The sequence below is a fragment of the Protopterus annectens genome, chromosome 8.part0 (genome assembly GCF_019279795.1).
Source record: "Protopterus annectens isolate FY-2018-M chromosome 8.part0, PAN1.0, whole genome shotgun sequence".
Lineage (NCBI taxonomy): Eukaryota > Metazoa > Chordata > Ceratodontiformes > Protopteridae > Protopterus > Protopterus annectens.
The window spans coordinates 1,066,305,301-1,066,321,641 of record NC_056741.1 but is presented as its reverse complement, the minus strand read 5'-3'; positions in this window follow the sequence as shown (position 1 = coordinate 1,066,321,641).

Here is a 16,341-nt window from a genome sequence, read left to right as displayed (position 1 = left end):
CATCTAATCGTCAAGTTCCTTTTGAAGAGGGCCAAAGATGCGCTCTACCTGAAATGTATGGGCAGTCTATTCCAGAGTCTGGGGAGTCTCTGGATCAGGAACCTATCCCTCCAGCATGTTTTGTTCATTGTGATGACAAGGTTTAGATCCCTGGAGTGTGTGGCTCTGAGGGGATTGGGATTTCTTTAAACGTAGCATGTCCAACAGCTTTGGGTTTGACATGGCCTTGTATGTTAAGCAGAGATTGCCTCTGAGTAGACAATATGTGACAGAGAATAGCTGGAGTTTTTTTAGATGGTCAGCATAGGGCATCTGCTTTAGGCCTATGATTCTTTTAGTGAGGTATTTCTGCGGCCTTTCCAGTTGTTGCAGATGTCTTGAGTGGTACATACCAAACGGGGTGTTTTATTCTATAAGCGGTCTAATGAGGGATGAGTACAGTGGGACAATAACCTCCTTTTTTCTGGATGAAAAGCCCTTAGTGATGAGGTGTGCCACATAGAAGGATTTCCTGACTGTTGTGGCGATGTGGTTTTCGAAGGTGAGACCACTGTCCACCTGTGTCCCTAAGTCTCTTATCACACTTTCGGTGTGTAGTGTACTGCCACCTATGTGGTATTTTATGGGTACATGTTTTTTCCCAAAGGGGATTACTATACATTTCTTGGCATTGAGTTGAGCCCATGGCAATAGCACCAAACATCTGTTTCTGTAAGGTCCTTTTGTAGAATATCCACATAATTTGGGGATTCAGTAATGGCTCCCAGTTTGCAGTCATCTGTGAACTTTGTTAGCAAGAGTCCCTTAGTGTTAGCCTGTACTTCAGAGAAGTACATGCCAAATAACAGCGGTCCCAGAACTGAACCCTGAGGTACTCCACTTGTCACTTGTCTGGAGATGGATTTGGTGTCGGCTACTTTTACAGTATGGGTTCTGTCAGTAAGCCAGTTGGCAACCCATTGAGTGACGTAGGGATTAATGCCCAGCTTAGTAAATTTATCTATGATTCCAGAATGGTGGATGGTGTCAAAGGCCTTGCCGAGGTCCAGATAGGCTGTGTGGACTGCCTTACTTTCATCCACAGCTCTGGAGACCAATTTGAATAAGTCAGTCTGGTTCAGGAGACAAGATTTGTCCTTCATGAACCCAAACTGGGTGGGATCCAGTGTTTGAAGGTTGACGATGTCTTTGTTTATAAGTTCCATGATAATACTTTCCAAGGCCTTGCAGATCAGGCTCATCAGACTGATGGGGCATTAGTTTCCAGGATCCAAGGTGGATCTCCCCTTGTGGAGTGGGATAACTGTAGCTGTGCACCACTCAGTGGGCACGAAGCCTAAGGTGAGACTATGATTAAACATGACACTTAGGTGAGATGCCGGTTCATTTTGTAGTTCATGTAGTACACAGCCAATACAGTTTAAAATATATTTGCAGATGCTTCATATGATGCTTCAACCACATTTTATGCAGTTATATGTTATGTTACTCATCATATTATCTGGCTCAAAGAATCACAGTATATCATGCATTTTTAGCAATAGGACATAATACATGCAATAACTGAATGCTACCGCAAACTTTTAAATGGGTACTTAAAAAAGTATGACTACTAATTTGTAATTTGCTGAATCCTGTAAAAATAACACCAAAATAAAGAAAATAAATGTAAAATATGTTAGTAATATAGCAAAACTGATAATACAGTTAAAGGTACGTCAAAACTGGCTACATAATATCCACTGAATTAATAAAAAATTGAGAATGCAAATAAGACATTTTACAAAAAGACAACTTTTTGCAGCTGTACATATAAGTAATAGGCAAGTTTTTAAGATGAGGTTGACACTCTAACTACATATATTAAATATGAGGTTGGATTACCTCAGAATAAACTATGTATGTATATATACACAGAGAGAGAGACAGATACAGAGAGAGAATTTGGTACAAAATATACAACACCTTTGTATTGTGTCCCTCTAAGTCACAATGCAGTGTATATTCTTTGTTATCTCTTCTGGCTGACTTTAAAGAAATGCTTTACTTTATTGTTCTCTCATGTTATGAAAAGTAATATATTTTTTTCTAAGTGCTTTTTATTCCTTTCTGAATGCATGCCATTACGGCTGCTGTTATCAGTCAGTCCATTTTCTCCTCTATAGGGTGAGAGCCAATCACATTAGCCATCATCCAGACAACCATCATGTTTTTTTTTTCTTCTTTGTCTTATTTTGACTAAAGAGCTGCTGTTAAGGTATGAGCAAAATGCTGAGATTCATTTCAGCTGCCATCATTGATATTGCGAAAATTAATGTGTTTTGTAGCTGTACTTAGCAAGAAGTTTTTCTTTCTTTAAAGAATTAAAGTGCATGTCGTTAAAAAAAACTACAATAAAATAAACTTGATGAAAAGCTACTCAATGTAACTATGCTGATCAGAGTATAGGTAAACCAAATGCTAAAAAGTCTCATCTAGTTAGTAGTCAGGGCTTCATGTATCCAAGTCACACAGCCAAAATGAATGGTAATAGTTTTATTTTACACCATGTCATGCATCGTAGTTTGAAGTTTTCTTTATTGTGATATTACTGTCATTTCAGTATATAGTATTCAACAGTACAAGCTAACATTATTTTAAAGCAGGACTTACCATCATTTCAGTATATAGCATTCAACAGTACAAGCTAACATTATAAAGTAGGAGACTGTATTTCTGAATACTGGTGTTTTTTGGACTTTACTCTTTAAAATATTCATATTTTAATATATATTTGTTACATGCAGTATATTTTCCTACAATAAGGAGAGAATGAAATCTGTAAAATATTAGAATGTGGTTTATAATATTATTTTTAACAGTGTGATACAGAATGTTGAATGATTATAATTCTTCATTTAAGAATATACTACAGTGTAGTTATTTGTTATTTTGACATGATTTAAACCAAAATTCACTGTTGCGATGCTTCATTATATTGTAATTGATATTATGAGCAATAGCAGATGTAGAACATATTTCTCTTAAGTATCCCTTTTTTACCATTTTAACTGTTCTTTCAAGAATCATATGCTTTACTTAATTTAAATCTGTGTGTGAAATCTTAGTAACAGACTGTTATATTAATATTTAAAGCTGCATACTGATGCAAAGTATGTTTTGTTCAAAGTTCACTATTACAACAATTGGATACATTTATATTATCTTAATAAATAAGCTTATTAAAATTCAGTATTGTACAGGACTGTCATTTTGATATTTTGAATAGGTTTAGGGAAAGACTGTCATAAATAGTACCGGTAATGAATGCACCGAATCCGCTGATAAAGAGAGGGAAGATTAGGAATATGGTTTGACCTGTCAAAGATAAATGCAATAATGGCGTGCCTGATCAGTTTAAACTTTTGAATATTGCAAGATAAAAGTCTTTAGTATATCAATATCCATCAGATGTTCAAAAGAACAACAACATATCATAATGGCTTTAGGCATTCATGGATGCATTATATCTTGCAGCATCCAGTTCCTTATTTAATTCTTTTTAGTGGATGTGAGATTTGATCTGACTAAGACTCTTGTCAACCACAAACATGACAATGAAAATAAGGGTAAATATAATATATCTGGGAGTACAGAGCAGCCATGTAATTAATATGTTTCTGTGAGAGCTCAGAAGACCAGATTACACAGAGCAAGTCTATGAGAACACACAAATGGTATCCAGAAGTAAGGACTTAATTCCAGATAATGCAGTTCATATGACTCAGCCCTGCTCTTCAGGGAATCATTAAATGCCCATGGTTGCACAATGTACACAATACTCAATGCACTAGCCAAGTACCACTGGGGCATCGCCAAGTACCACTGGGGCATCTCTATCATCTCCTCCTATGGCGACTGACTTTTCTTGGAATACTTTTATCAATGAATCATGCAGACACCAGCCTACTCGTTTTATGTTTTGAACAAGTAGGGGGTCACAAAAATTTCATAGTGTCCCATTTAGATCCATATGTGTAAGTAGTACACACCAGGGTACTACTGAACTTGAGTGTAAGCTACAGTTCTTTTGACTGCAGTGGTTGGGACTAATATCTAATCCTCACTGCACATAAGTAATATAGTTTTCTTGGCAAAATTATTTGGAAATGACTGAACCATTTCTAAAAAGAAATGCTTTTGATTATTCAGAAGTAAGTCATACCATATGGCCCAGAGGAGTATGGGCTCACAGTGAGAAATGCATTAAATGGCATTTTCTGATGGCAGGAGGAGAGAATAAGCATATAGTATGCCCTTTTAAGTGCATTAATATTCTACCTCCCCTGTGTTCCTATCCACTCCCCTTAACTTTTTTTACTTGTCCCACACTCTGTTGAATGTCTCTGTGGTTTCTTTCCCCAGATTCATTCTCCTAGTTTCTTCAAGGGATCTACAACCCTCTCAGTGAAAAAGTACTTTGGGAGTCCAGGGGGTAGTTATTCCATTTTATCTACTGCCTGAGTCTCTCCTGCCCCTTTTGTCCTTCTTGTTCACTATTTCCTCTTCAAATCTCTGTGACGTGAATTTGTAATCCAGTATCATGCCACCTCTGTTTCTTCTGGTTTCAAGTGAGAGGAGCACTATCTCCTCTAGTCTCTGATCAGATTCCTTCCCCTCCAAAACATGGTTCCCTCTAGAAGTTCTTCTCTAGATACCTTCCAGCAGCTTGATGTTCTTTTCTGTGTATGCTTTCTAGAACTACAGTCAGCCTCCAAGGTGTAATGGCAACCCTGACCAAGCCTTTGTAGAGTGAAAGAATTGCAACTTCACTTCTGGAATCTACCACCCCCGAAGAATACACTTCAGTATTCTGTTTGCTGCTGCCACTGCCCCTGTACTCTGCTCAAGGTGGTAAAATTCAAATAGGATCAACACTCCCAGATCATTTTCCTGCTCAGTGACCATTGGTTCTAGCACCATCAGATAATACTTCATACAAAGGTTGCTGCAGTCTAAGTGTATTACTTTGTATTTCTTTGCACTGAATCTCAACTACTAACTTTCTGCCCAGTTGTTTAGATTTTCCATATCTTTTTCTCAACACTCCCTAAATCCATTACTGCTGCACACCTTTGTGTCATCAGTAGAAAGTTGATCTTGTTCTCTCTTCCCCTAGGCATGGCTAAAGCAAACACATTGAGCACTACTGGACCCAGGACACAGCCTGATGGTACTCCACTAATCATCTTCCACATCCATACCTTCTTCATCATAGCACAACCCCCTACCATTTAGTTATGCAGCTATCCGACTCCTCAGACCTGGTCTCCTAACCATCCTTGCCTGTTTGAAGCTCAAGGAGACTTCACCTGCCAATCCTTTCCTATCAAGTTTACCTGTAGCCTGGACATAAAAATGGATAAGGTTTGACTAACAGCTGTTTCTCGCCATGGTCCTATATTGGCTAGTGTAAAGGAGATTACTGACCTCAAGAAATGCTACCAGCATTCTCCTCAGGATTTCCTTTTCTGCCACTGTTGTTAAGCTAAGAGTTTTTTTTTTCCTGGATGTTTTTTCTGTTTTCTTTCTTCCTTTATACAAGAATACCACAATTTATCTCCCAAACCTTTTGTACCTTAGCAGAAATATTAAAGACTTTTGTCAGGGTGTGTCTCTCAACAGACAGTCCAGATTTCTGATGACTGAAGGATACAGCCAATCGATTCTTTACATTTTAACATCCTTAAGTTGTCTCTGAACATCAACTTTCTCTATCCTGGTGTCTGTCCACTATTCTATCTATTCTACTCTAAAACCCTGTCAGCATGGCACCTGACCATTGCATTCCTTTGCAAAGATTGAAACAATCCCCCAGATTTACTTATCTCCTGTGCAGGATTAGTGTAGTCCTGCATAGAAGCGACCACTTAGGAGCAGGATGGCATGCATATTAATGAAGGCGTGCTGTCCGACATCCAAGGCATACAAGGAGTGTGTACGAGTGCAGGGGGCATGTGTGAGAGTAGAGCACTCAGAATAAACAAGCCCCTGCAAAGTAGAACTGCAGAAAGTGGAAATAAATGAGCAAGGCTGCTCATAGGTGTCCGCATATCCCCACCAACAGTCCCCACATGCGTACAACAGCAACAAGGCATAAAGATGAAAAGAAGAAACCCCTGTATTGTTGTCTAAAGCTCCGAGTACAGCTAACTGTAGGTACACGGGTGTGCCCATTGCTCAGCCATGGTGAAAGCAGACCAAAAGGCTGAAGAGGATAACAAGGATGATATATGCAAATGAAGCATGTCAGCAATAGTGTAGTGGGCAGAGCATTCGCCTAACGAGCAGGCATTCCCAGTTGAGTCCCAGCGCAGTACAGTCTATTTTACATGCAAAGCATGGTATAAGCAATATTTGTAATGCAAAACTCACTAAATAACAGGAAATGCACATGTAAAGAGTCAGTATCATAATGAATAAGTCAGCAGTAAGCAGGCATAAGCACAGATAAGCAGTGGTAAGCATATATATGCACTAGTAAGCATGTGCAAGTGTGTTTGCATGGGGTTAAGCACTGCCAACCCAGATTAAGCAAAGGAGATGCTAACTGGGTGCAAGACACTGTGACCGGAAGTCAGCAGTGCTTACCTCTGTGCAAACTTGCTTACAACCACTTGAAAGTGCCTTAAGCACATCATATCCAGTGGCGGTGTTCTGCCCAACAACAAAACAAACAGCTTCTGCAAGTCCAGAACCCAGGACCATGCACACCATACATGAAATGATTTACCACTAAGTCATGCCAGATATGCAGAAATCATATGTTGTCAGAAACATAACCCCAACCCAGTCATGCAACAGTACAGAGAATCTATACCTACAGCTAGAGGGGAGAGTGTGTGCAAATATATCACTATCTAAATGGATGCAACATATCTATAGATGTAGTCATATATATATATATATATATATATATATATATATATATATATATATATATATATATATACATATATATAAATATCCAGAGATATATACATATATACAAATATATGAACAGATATACATGCAAATGCTGACAACTACACATATATATATGTCAAGATCTATATGTCCACATATACACATCAAGTGACATATATAAATAAAAAAATTTATATGTGGATGGTGTAGCGGTAGCACTGTCGCCTCACAGCAAGAGGTTCTCTGGTTCGATTCTCGGCTGGGGTGCCTTCTGTGCGAAGTCTGTATGTCCTCCCTGCATTCGTTTTGGTTTCCTCCGGGTTTTGGTTTCCTTCCACGTTACAAAGACATGCATCTGGAGCCTTTCTACCCAGGCCTCCATTGAAAATTGTCTTTGTTACAAGTTGGACTTTCCCAGTTAACAAATGTTAAATAAATAAATAAATATATGTACACAGATATATGTCTCCGTATGTATATACGGACATAGTTGGAAATATGTAAGCAAATATATGTACCCACAGAGGTATATATAGCCAGACATCTGTAGATACCAATGGTAGATGAACAGAAACATATATGTCCACATGCATCATCAATGGGCCTGAGAGGCCTCAAACAATATACGTCATGTATGAATTTGCATACCCCCCACCCAGCCAAACACATCCGCCCTGCAATACACTACCAAGCTCATAGTATTGTACGTCTCTCATTGAACTAGGAAATTAAATTAGCACTCTGTTATTTTTCACATATCGACATCACATACCCTTCTCCCCCACCCACTAGGCGGGCCGAGGAGTACAGGCCCATCCAACACAGGCCATCCCCAACCCATACACGCATAACCCACAGTTCTGCTTCCCCAACCAGCAGTACACATGCAGCCACAATCCCTACCTGGTTACTGGCCTGTAGCTACCACACCATCACACATTGCCCCCCCTCAGGACCCATCCCGTATGATGTCCCGACCCAAGTATCCTAGGTGTGCCACACGCCATAGACCATGCACATAGCCAGGGTTCCCTGTGTAACCCTGGGTGTAGATGAAGGTTGAATATCCAATGTTTGAGTTGTGCCACATGGGACGAATATATTCCTGGTACTAACAATAGATTTTACGTGTGACTCTAAATCCATCATGCTGAAATCCATTCAAACCAACTCATTCGCTCTACTGGAGTGGGAGAGAGAAAAATTTATAAAACAAGACTCACACAGTGGGAAACCGATAACTACAAGCCACAACTGGGAAGGCGTCACACCCATCCAATGAATAAAAGCTATGTAAAACATAACTGCATGTAATTCAATGTAGTATATGGTATAGATTAATAGGATATACAATGTAGAATGTTTGATATGTGCCATCTGTAGTTGTCCCTGTAATGATGGCCCACTGAACAACTGCTCTGGACAATACTGTCTGTCCCTGTAAGCAGTGGGACATACCCGCCAACTGTGCTGATCAGCAATGAATGACAAAGATGTCAGCCATAATATCTGTGTATGTTATGTTAGTGTGGAAAATAGCTGTTGGTGAATGTACCACTGTCATTATAGACACATGGGTGTCAGAGCACACCACTTGCAGGACAGTCATATTAATGTGTAATGTAGCATGCACAAATGCCATAGGTGTGTAATAGGCATATCAGCAATCTGACACCATAATTACCACCCTAATGTTAGTCTGTATTCACATGTGGCACCTGTCTGTGTTGCAGCAAGGCAGAACAGTGCAGCTGTGAATGAAAGACGATTACAGAATGCGGACCAGATATCTGTATGCACTCCACATATCTGTGTGATACAGAATGTGCCATGTACGTGTACAGATACAGACACTCATATAGACATAGGTATATCAACAACGTACAACATATATCTACACATATATGTACATAGATGTATATTCATACACATATATATATAGTGGCACTGACAATGGCATGCAGGTGAAATAGTCTGTAACAGGCCAGCAAAGATAAGTGTCCCCACAGGGAGCATGGCTACAGCCACATAGCACAAAGCGTGGCACAGTGCAACATACGCCCCAATGGTAGGTAAGCAGCTGACATAACAATTGCAGTCTGTGAATGGTTTGTTGTAGCTGATATGGTGGGGGGAAACAAATATGTGTATTAAGAACTATGGTAACCCTGCTGTATGGGTGGCTCAGACCTGTTTCCATCCTTATGTCTTCCAGGAAACATGTCGCATAGTCATCTTCCTGCGTACAACACCACTGAAACAGCAATCATTATTGACCACCTGGTACAGCACTACACACTGCTGTTTGGCCAGACAGCCCATGACCAGCAGGAGAGGACCACCCTGTGGAACGAGCTAGTCTACAGGGTCAATGATGTCATAACCGCAGCAATGAGCAAGTCCAGCATCATTGCACTGACCTGCTTTGCTATGTACGTCGGCATGCAGCTGCCATAAGGGGGGACCACCTCGCAATGGGGGGGCAACCCACCCATCCACACCTCACCTGTGTGGAGGAGCTTCTCAGCAGCCTTGTGGCACCTGCCCACCTGCAGCATCAACACCTGGCAGGGCACTTCTTGGAAACGGGTGCCAATGGCACACCAGCTGAGGAGCGTGTAGGTAAGGCCCCAGAGCACATTGGTACCCACTCGTGAGTATGCATCTGCATCTGTACAGGTACATCATGCAAAACTGAGATGTCATATACATAGTTTGCTGCTGTGTAGTAGTAGTAATAAACAGTTGTGTATAAGCTGTAATATTGTGTAATTCTGCTGTTGATGTAATGGAATGCTGCACTCACCTTTTATGAATGCCATAGCTTTGGCCACTGACATCAGCTTTCTTGCACTCCTATGTAGGTCCCTCCAGGACACCACCATTGCTGCAGCCCATAGCCGGTGAGTATGGTTCGTGTTCATGCATGATGATAAACTGGGCATGTAATAGCTATGGGATATCCCCCATGCATACGTCTAACACACCTACCCATACTGCATGCTGTACAAGTTCACGTTTTGTTGCTGCAAAATGCACTGCATCACAGTAGAGATCATGCTGGGGTATTGGAAGGGTACAACAGACACATGCAAGATAACTAACATCCTGTCAATGTGCAATATGCCCACAGGGATGTGACATGTGGCAGGACACACAGCTTACAGTAGGGACATGTGTGACAACACCACCATGGCTGCAGCTGCACACAATCAGGTTAAGTAAACATTGCAGATGTAACCCTGACCCCACAGCACTCGTGACAGCAGTGTGTGCACTCCAAAGGATGTGCACATGAACAGACCTTGCAACCATGCAGAGGTCTGGGACATGTGTAGGGCATCCCTCACAGCCATGGTAAGATCCGCTGGTTGCCAGTGTAATAGTCATGTACTGATAATACATGCACTGCTGATGCTGTGATCTGTAACACAGACATCAGGCATCCGCAACTGATAGCTGTTCACATATCATCCCAGGTATGAGTTGCTACAACACATAGGGGATGTGAGCATTGGAGCTGACATAACCGACACAGTACTACAGATGCATCAATGGTTTCTACACCTGCGAGGTATGGTGCACAGTAGAAGGCAGAGTGTGGAACAGGTCCACAGTAACACTTTGTACATGGGTGCAGTCTTAACACGGGGAAGGGCCATCACCTACAAACAAAGTCCATGCCTCACACACATGTATACTGCCATTAGCATGATGTCACTATAGTTGCATTGCGTGCTGTTGAGCTCCATATGTAATTCATGTTGACAGAAGGCTAATGGGAGGACTGTGTGTACAAATGTTGTGCAACTCCACATGTAGGAGTGTGGGGTGTGTGTGTGTGTGTGTGTGTGTGTGTGTGTGTGTGTGTGTGTGTGTGTGTGTGTGTGTGTGTGTGTGTGTGTGTGTGTGTCTGTCTGTCTTTCTTGGTTGTGTTCGTAAGTGCAATCTAGTGGAGTGTGAATGATGAATGTCAGGTGTGTGTGTGTGTGTGTGTGTGTGTGTGTGTGTGTGTGTGTGTGTGTGTGTGTGTGTGTGTGTGTGTTCATGTATGCACAGGTGATAGTGGGATTGACCACATGGTAGTACTTCCCCTTGGGATTGTGCTGTATATGGAGTGAGACATGGGACACCAGGACAACCTGTCAGGTATGTGAACACAGGACAGCTGTAGCATGGAGCATGCATTGGGAGTTGCAGTACATACCAGGTATACACATCATATTGCCAGCAGTAGATAGGTAACCGGCTACCCACATATACAGCACTACAAATGCAATGGGGAATTACCACAGCACATCAGTGAGTGTATGCAGGTAGTACTGTTGTCCGCATGATGGGTCACTTGTGCAGCAGATGTGGCATGGACTGAGAAAAACTGTAGAATGAGGCACTGGTATGTGACATATGTAGTGAATGTAGCAGCCCCAACCATATAGGGGCCTCGTACATCATTACTGCCCATACACAGTGTAATACAGGGTGACAGCAGTGAGGCCATGTACAACCTACTCCACCCAAGTCAGGGAGGAAATGGAGTAACAGGACAGGTGTGGTAACCACATGTGTAGGCATGGAGAGGAATGATATGTTAATGGGCTGTAGTGATGTGTGTATATTAGCAAGTGCCATGCAGCATGGGGAACATATGTAACTGACTGTGGGACTGTCTGTAAACTCAGGAAAAGTGAGGTAGTAAGGTGGCTGTCAGTGTGAGTGCATGTGAGTGTGTGTACTGTTATGCATTGCTGTACAGGTCTTAATGTGTGTATTTGTTTGCCCCACAGGTGGCAAGTTGGGTCAGGGTCCCTCCTGCATGCAAACTGAGGTAGGTGTCCCTACAGACACCGATAATGATGAAGGTACAGGTGAGGCACAGGTGGGGTTGTCAGAGGCCGACACTGCGCCAACATGTGTCATCACCCATCTAGCCACCCCAAGCCCGCACACAGTTACAGTGCCCCTACAAACCCTACCACATGTGGCCATAGCAGAGGGACAGTTGGCACTTGGTGGCAATGACCAGGAAAGTGTGGTGTCCATGCCAACTGTGGCGGGTCACAGTCGGCATAGCCAGATGTCTGGAAGGCCACCACATTGGCAGATGTACCATGGTGCTCATGGGAGGACCACAGGTCATCATGCCTCTGGCAGAGGCGCCACAACTGGTACAACCAGGAGCATGTTTCAGGCCATAATGGAGGCACAGGGGAAATGCACATCAGACAGGTCCTGAGGCTGCAGAGGTCTGCTTTCACAGCTGTAAGTGGCAAACTCCATGAGCTCACTGGTGCCTTCCATGAATATACCGAGGTCATGGATAGATGGTGGGGTGAGATGGTTGGCCTCCTTGACCGTGGTATGTCTGTGCTAGAACATGTGGTGGGAGTGGTGCAATGGCCATGTGGACGTAGGCCAGAGACACCAGTTGCTGGCGGTCAACGTGGACATGCCAGGATGCACAGTCGCTCCGGTAGTGGCAGTACTAGCCCCAGCACACCACAGCGGCTGCTGTACATACCACACCACAGCAGGCCTCGTACACGTGGCCCAGGCAAATCCCAGGTGGGACATGATTCCAGCAGACATATGTCATCATCAGGGGAGAGTAGCACCTCAACGTCTGTACCTGCACATGCCCACGGAACCCCTGGCAGGCACAGTCAGCGTGTCCATGGCTGGAGGGCAGTGAACTGCACACCCTGCCAGGTATGGTCTGCAACTGTCCAACATTACCTGTATAGGGCAGCCACATGGCAGAACTGTGTGTATGCATACCCACACACTATGCAACCACACCTAGGGCGACCACCATACCGACACACACCACATCACCACACCCCAATCAAAGAACCACACCCCTCACCCACACACATGGTGACATGTTTGGACCACCCACAGCCTCTGGCACACCTGCAACACACTCTGTGCATATGATGATACCCATGCCACATCCCTGTCATCCATAACATTGATGCAGGGACAGGCTAACATGGTTCTGATGCACATGGTGACTGTGATAGAGTGCCGCAATGTACTGCAGTATAGAATGTAGTCAGGGATAATGTGTACTGTATAATGTCAGGTAGTGTAGCCATGCAGCTAAGATGATGTTCACACACCCTGTGCATATGATGATACCTGTGCCACATCCCTGTCATCCATAACATCGATGCAGGGACAGGCTAACATGGTTCTGATGCACACGGTGACTGTGATAGCATGCCGTAATGTACTGCAGTGTAGAATGTAGTCAGGGGTAATGTGTACTGCATACATGTCAGGTAGTGTAGCCATGCAGCTATGATGCACCTCAGCTGTTGGTAACACCAATTGATATCCCCATGCTGTCATCCATTTGTGCTGTAGGCATACATGTGTTGGCAGGAGGATGGTCCGCAGTCATATTCCGCAGGTGTATGTCAGTGTGGTGACACCATGGCCATGACATATGTGGTGTACAGTTGCACACATGCCACAGGTATATATGACAGTTATTGGCTGCATAAACTTGACCGGTGGTCTGCTGGTACAGGTATAATCTGCACCCTTATTTCAACCCATCCACATACACATGCAACCTTACTTGGCAACACTGTGTCTAGACCCCAACCAGGGTATCTAGTGCTACTGAACTGTGTGGCTGTCATTGCACAGATGACACCATCTGTAGGGTGAGGTGTGTACCAGGTCACATGCTACATGCAAACCATCCACAGACATGTACAATATGGTAATGGGGGATGTAATGTTCGTATATGGAGAATAAATAGTGTGTCATACCATCATATACACATTGACACATAACAGGTAGACACACATCTTAGAGACCTGGTTGTATAGTTGCTAACTAACTAGTCCATGTGTCTAATGTGTTACAGGTAGGCTGCACACAGCACATGTCTAACTAGGCTGTATCTTGTTATCTGTTACCTGTATGGGTGATGGTGATATTTTCCACTTGAGAGTGGTACGTGGGCCATATACCAGGTGTACCATGGTGTAAAAACAGTGGGCACAGCACCCACATCCCCCACTGGATACTGTACACACTAGAACCCATCTTGATACTCTGACATACCCACTATCACACATTGGCCATGATGCAAAAACAACCCACTGCATATCACAACAGTGGTACCACAGGGATATGCATGTGATGAACATGCCACAGGCATAGTAGGGTGTTGCATTGCATTGCAACACCTATGGGCGACAACAACAATATCCATACTACTGTGTGGCAATGTGTATCGTAATAGGAGTATGTGGACTTGGACTGGTGTACCCTACAGATTTGCACACACACACATACATACATACACACATGTGGCAGACCTCAAGGGGATTCCCATGCCTACCGACCTATTGGTACAACACTGTTGTGCTGGTACTGCAAGGTACATGTAGCTGTTAGGGAGAGGAGTGTAACAGGCTACGTGTTATGTTAATGGGGTTGGGAGGCACCACACACTATACGAGTTGTAAAAATAGGCATCCCCCCCCAGCCAAACACATCCACCCTGCAATACACTACTAAGTGTTGGAGATCCCATAAACAGGGCCAGTGACAACATGGGCACATGATGTTACCTGTACTACATCCCACCTGTATGATGTCAGGCTGTTATTGGTAACATATCATGCAGTACAGACTGGCTCCAATGGGGAATGTATTATGTGGAAGCCATCAGCATTACCAGGCTTCAGATACACAGACATAGATATGCAGATACAGGTATACACACACACACACACACACACACACACACACACACACACACATATATATATATATATATATATATATATACACACACACACACACACACACACACACACACACACACACACACACACACACGTATATACATGTGACTACACATACACACTCAGTTATATGTACAGTACGGTACATAAATTGAGGTGCACATGATATGGAACAGCCACTATGCCTACAGTTTACCCCTGAATGACTGGACACTGTATGTGCCACCCATACAAATGACAATCGTTGCCTGCAACATACACCCACAGAGAGGTCATAGGTAAAACAACACCCACAAGTTTGCAGGCATGGAAACCTTTCATTGTGTACTATTACAGTTCTACATGCCATGCCATATAGCTGTTCAGACACTGACAACTATATCAATGGAGTGATGCTACAGTGGACCAGTTATAGTCATTCAGTAGGCTGGAAAGGTTCACAGCTGTTGCTGTCCAGGCCAAGCCATTCACATTGTACAATAGGAAATATACACTGGGCCAAAGGATACCTAACCATCAACAGTATGTACTCCAGGTGTGTAGTTCAGCAGCCTCTATCTACACACTGTACAAACACAGTAGGTGGTATACACGTCTTGATCACATGGGTTGCAACTGCTACATAACATGGCATAACTGACACCATCACGAGCACACCAACACACAGAACAGTTTGTATGGTAGGGGGCAGTAGTCCTGCAGAACCCAGATCCATGTCAGCAATGTGTATATAGGTGAAGTATATGGTACTGCATATCCAGATACCTTAAGACAGCTCAGCCCTGATACCCCCACATTTTGTAGCAGCCTAGGTCATTTCTGGTGCTCCACCCAGACTCAGTAATACAGGGCCATATACCACTGTTACATACACTGGGCTCTGCAGTGCATGAGGGCACACATGTATTGTGTAGGTGGCACCCACACATATATGGCCCCAACCCCACCATATGTGTGGGGGCTACAACTGTAGTGGACTGATGGCAGACATGGCAGTGTGTTATACTCCCAGCCCACTATGGATCAACCACCAACATTTATTTTATTTTATTTTTATTTTACATTTTTTGACCGGGCTGGTCTAACTGGATACATGTCCATTTTCTGCAGAGGCCCGGGGAGAAAAGCTCCAAGAGAAACAGTTAAAAATAGCAAATTTACAGAATTTACTCAGATAAAAATATGCAATAGCACACAATAGCACACAAAAAATTCACCCAGGGAGAAAAAAGTACAAGAGAAAAAATAAGAGATAAGTAAAATAAGCAATAGTGCAGTCATATATTACTGAATTAACAAACTAATACAGAAAATATTACATATACAACAACAGGAATTAATTACAGGGAGGGAGTTCAAAATTAAGAGAGGTAGCATAAAGGTAAGATAAGTACTACTTTGTATGTCAGGTAATGTGAACATACTAGTAGCAAAAGGCAAGCTTTGTATGCAGGAGAATGTGAACATACTGATAACAAAGGCAGTCTTGTCAGAGTTAGTGCAGGGGCAAAGCCAGTGAGTTTTGAGGTGAGTTTTGAGATGAGATTTAAAGCTGGGGAAAGATGAGATTGAAGTGAGGTTGTCAGGAAGAGAGTTCCAAGCCTTTCCTACAGTGTTAGAGAACAA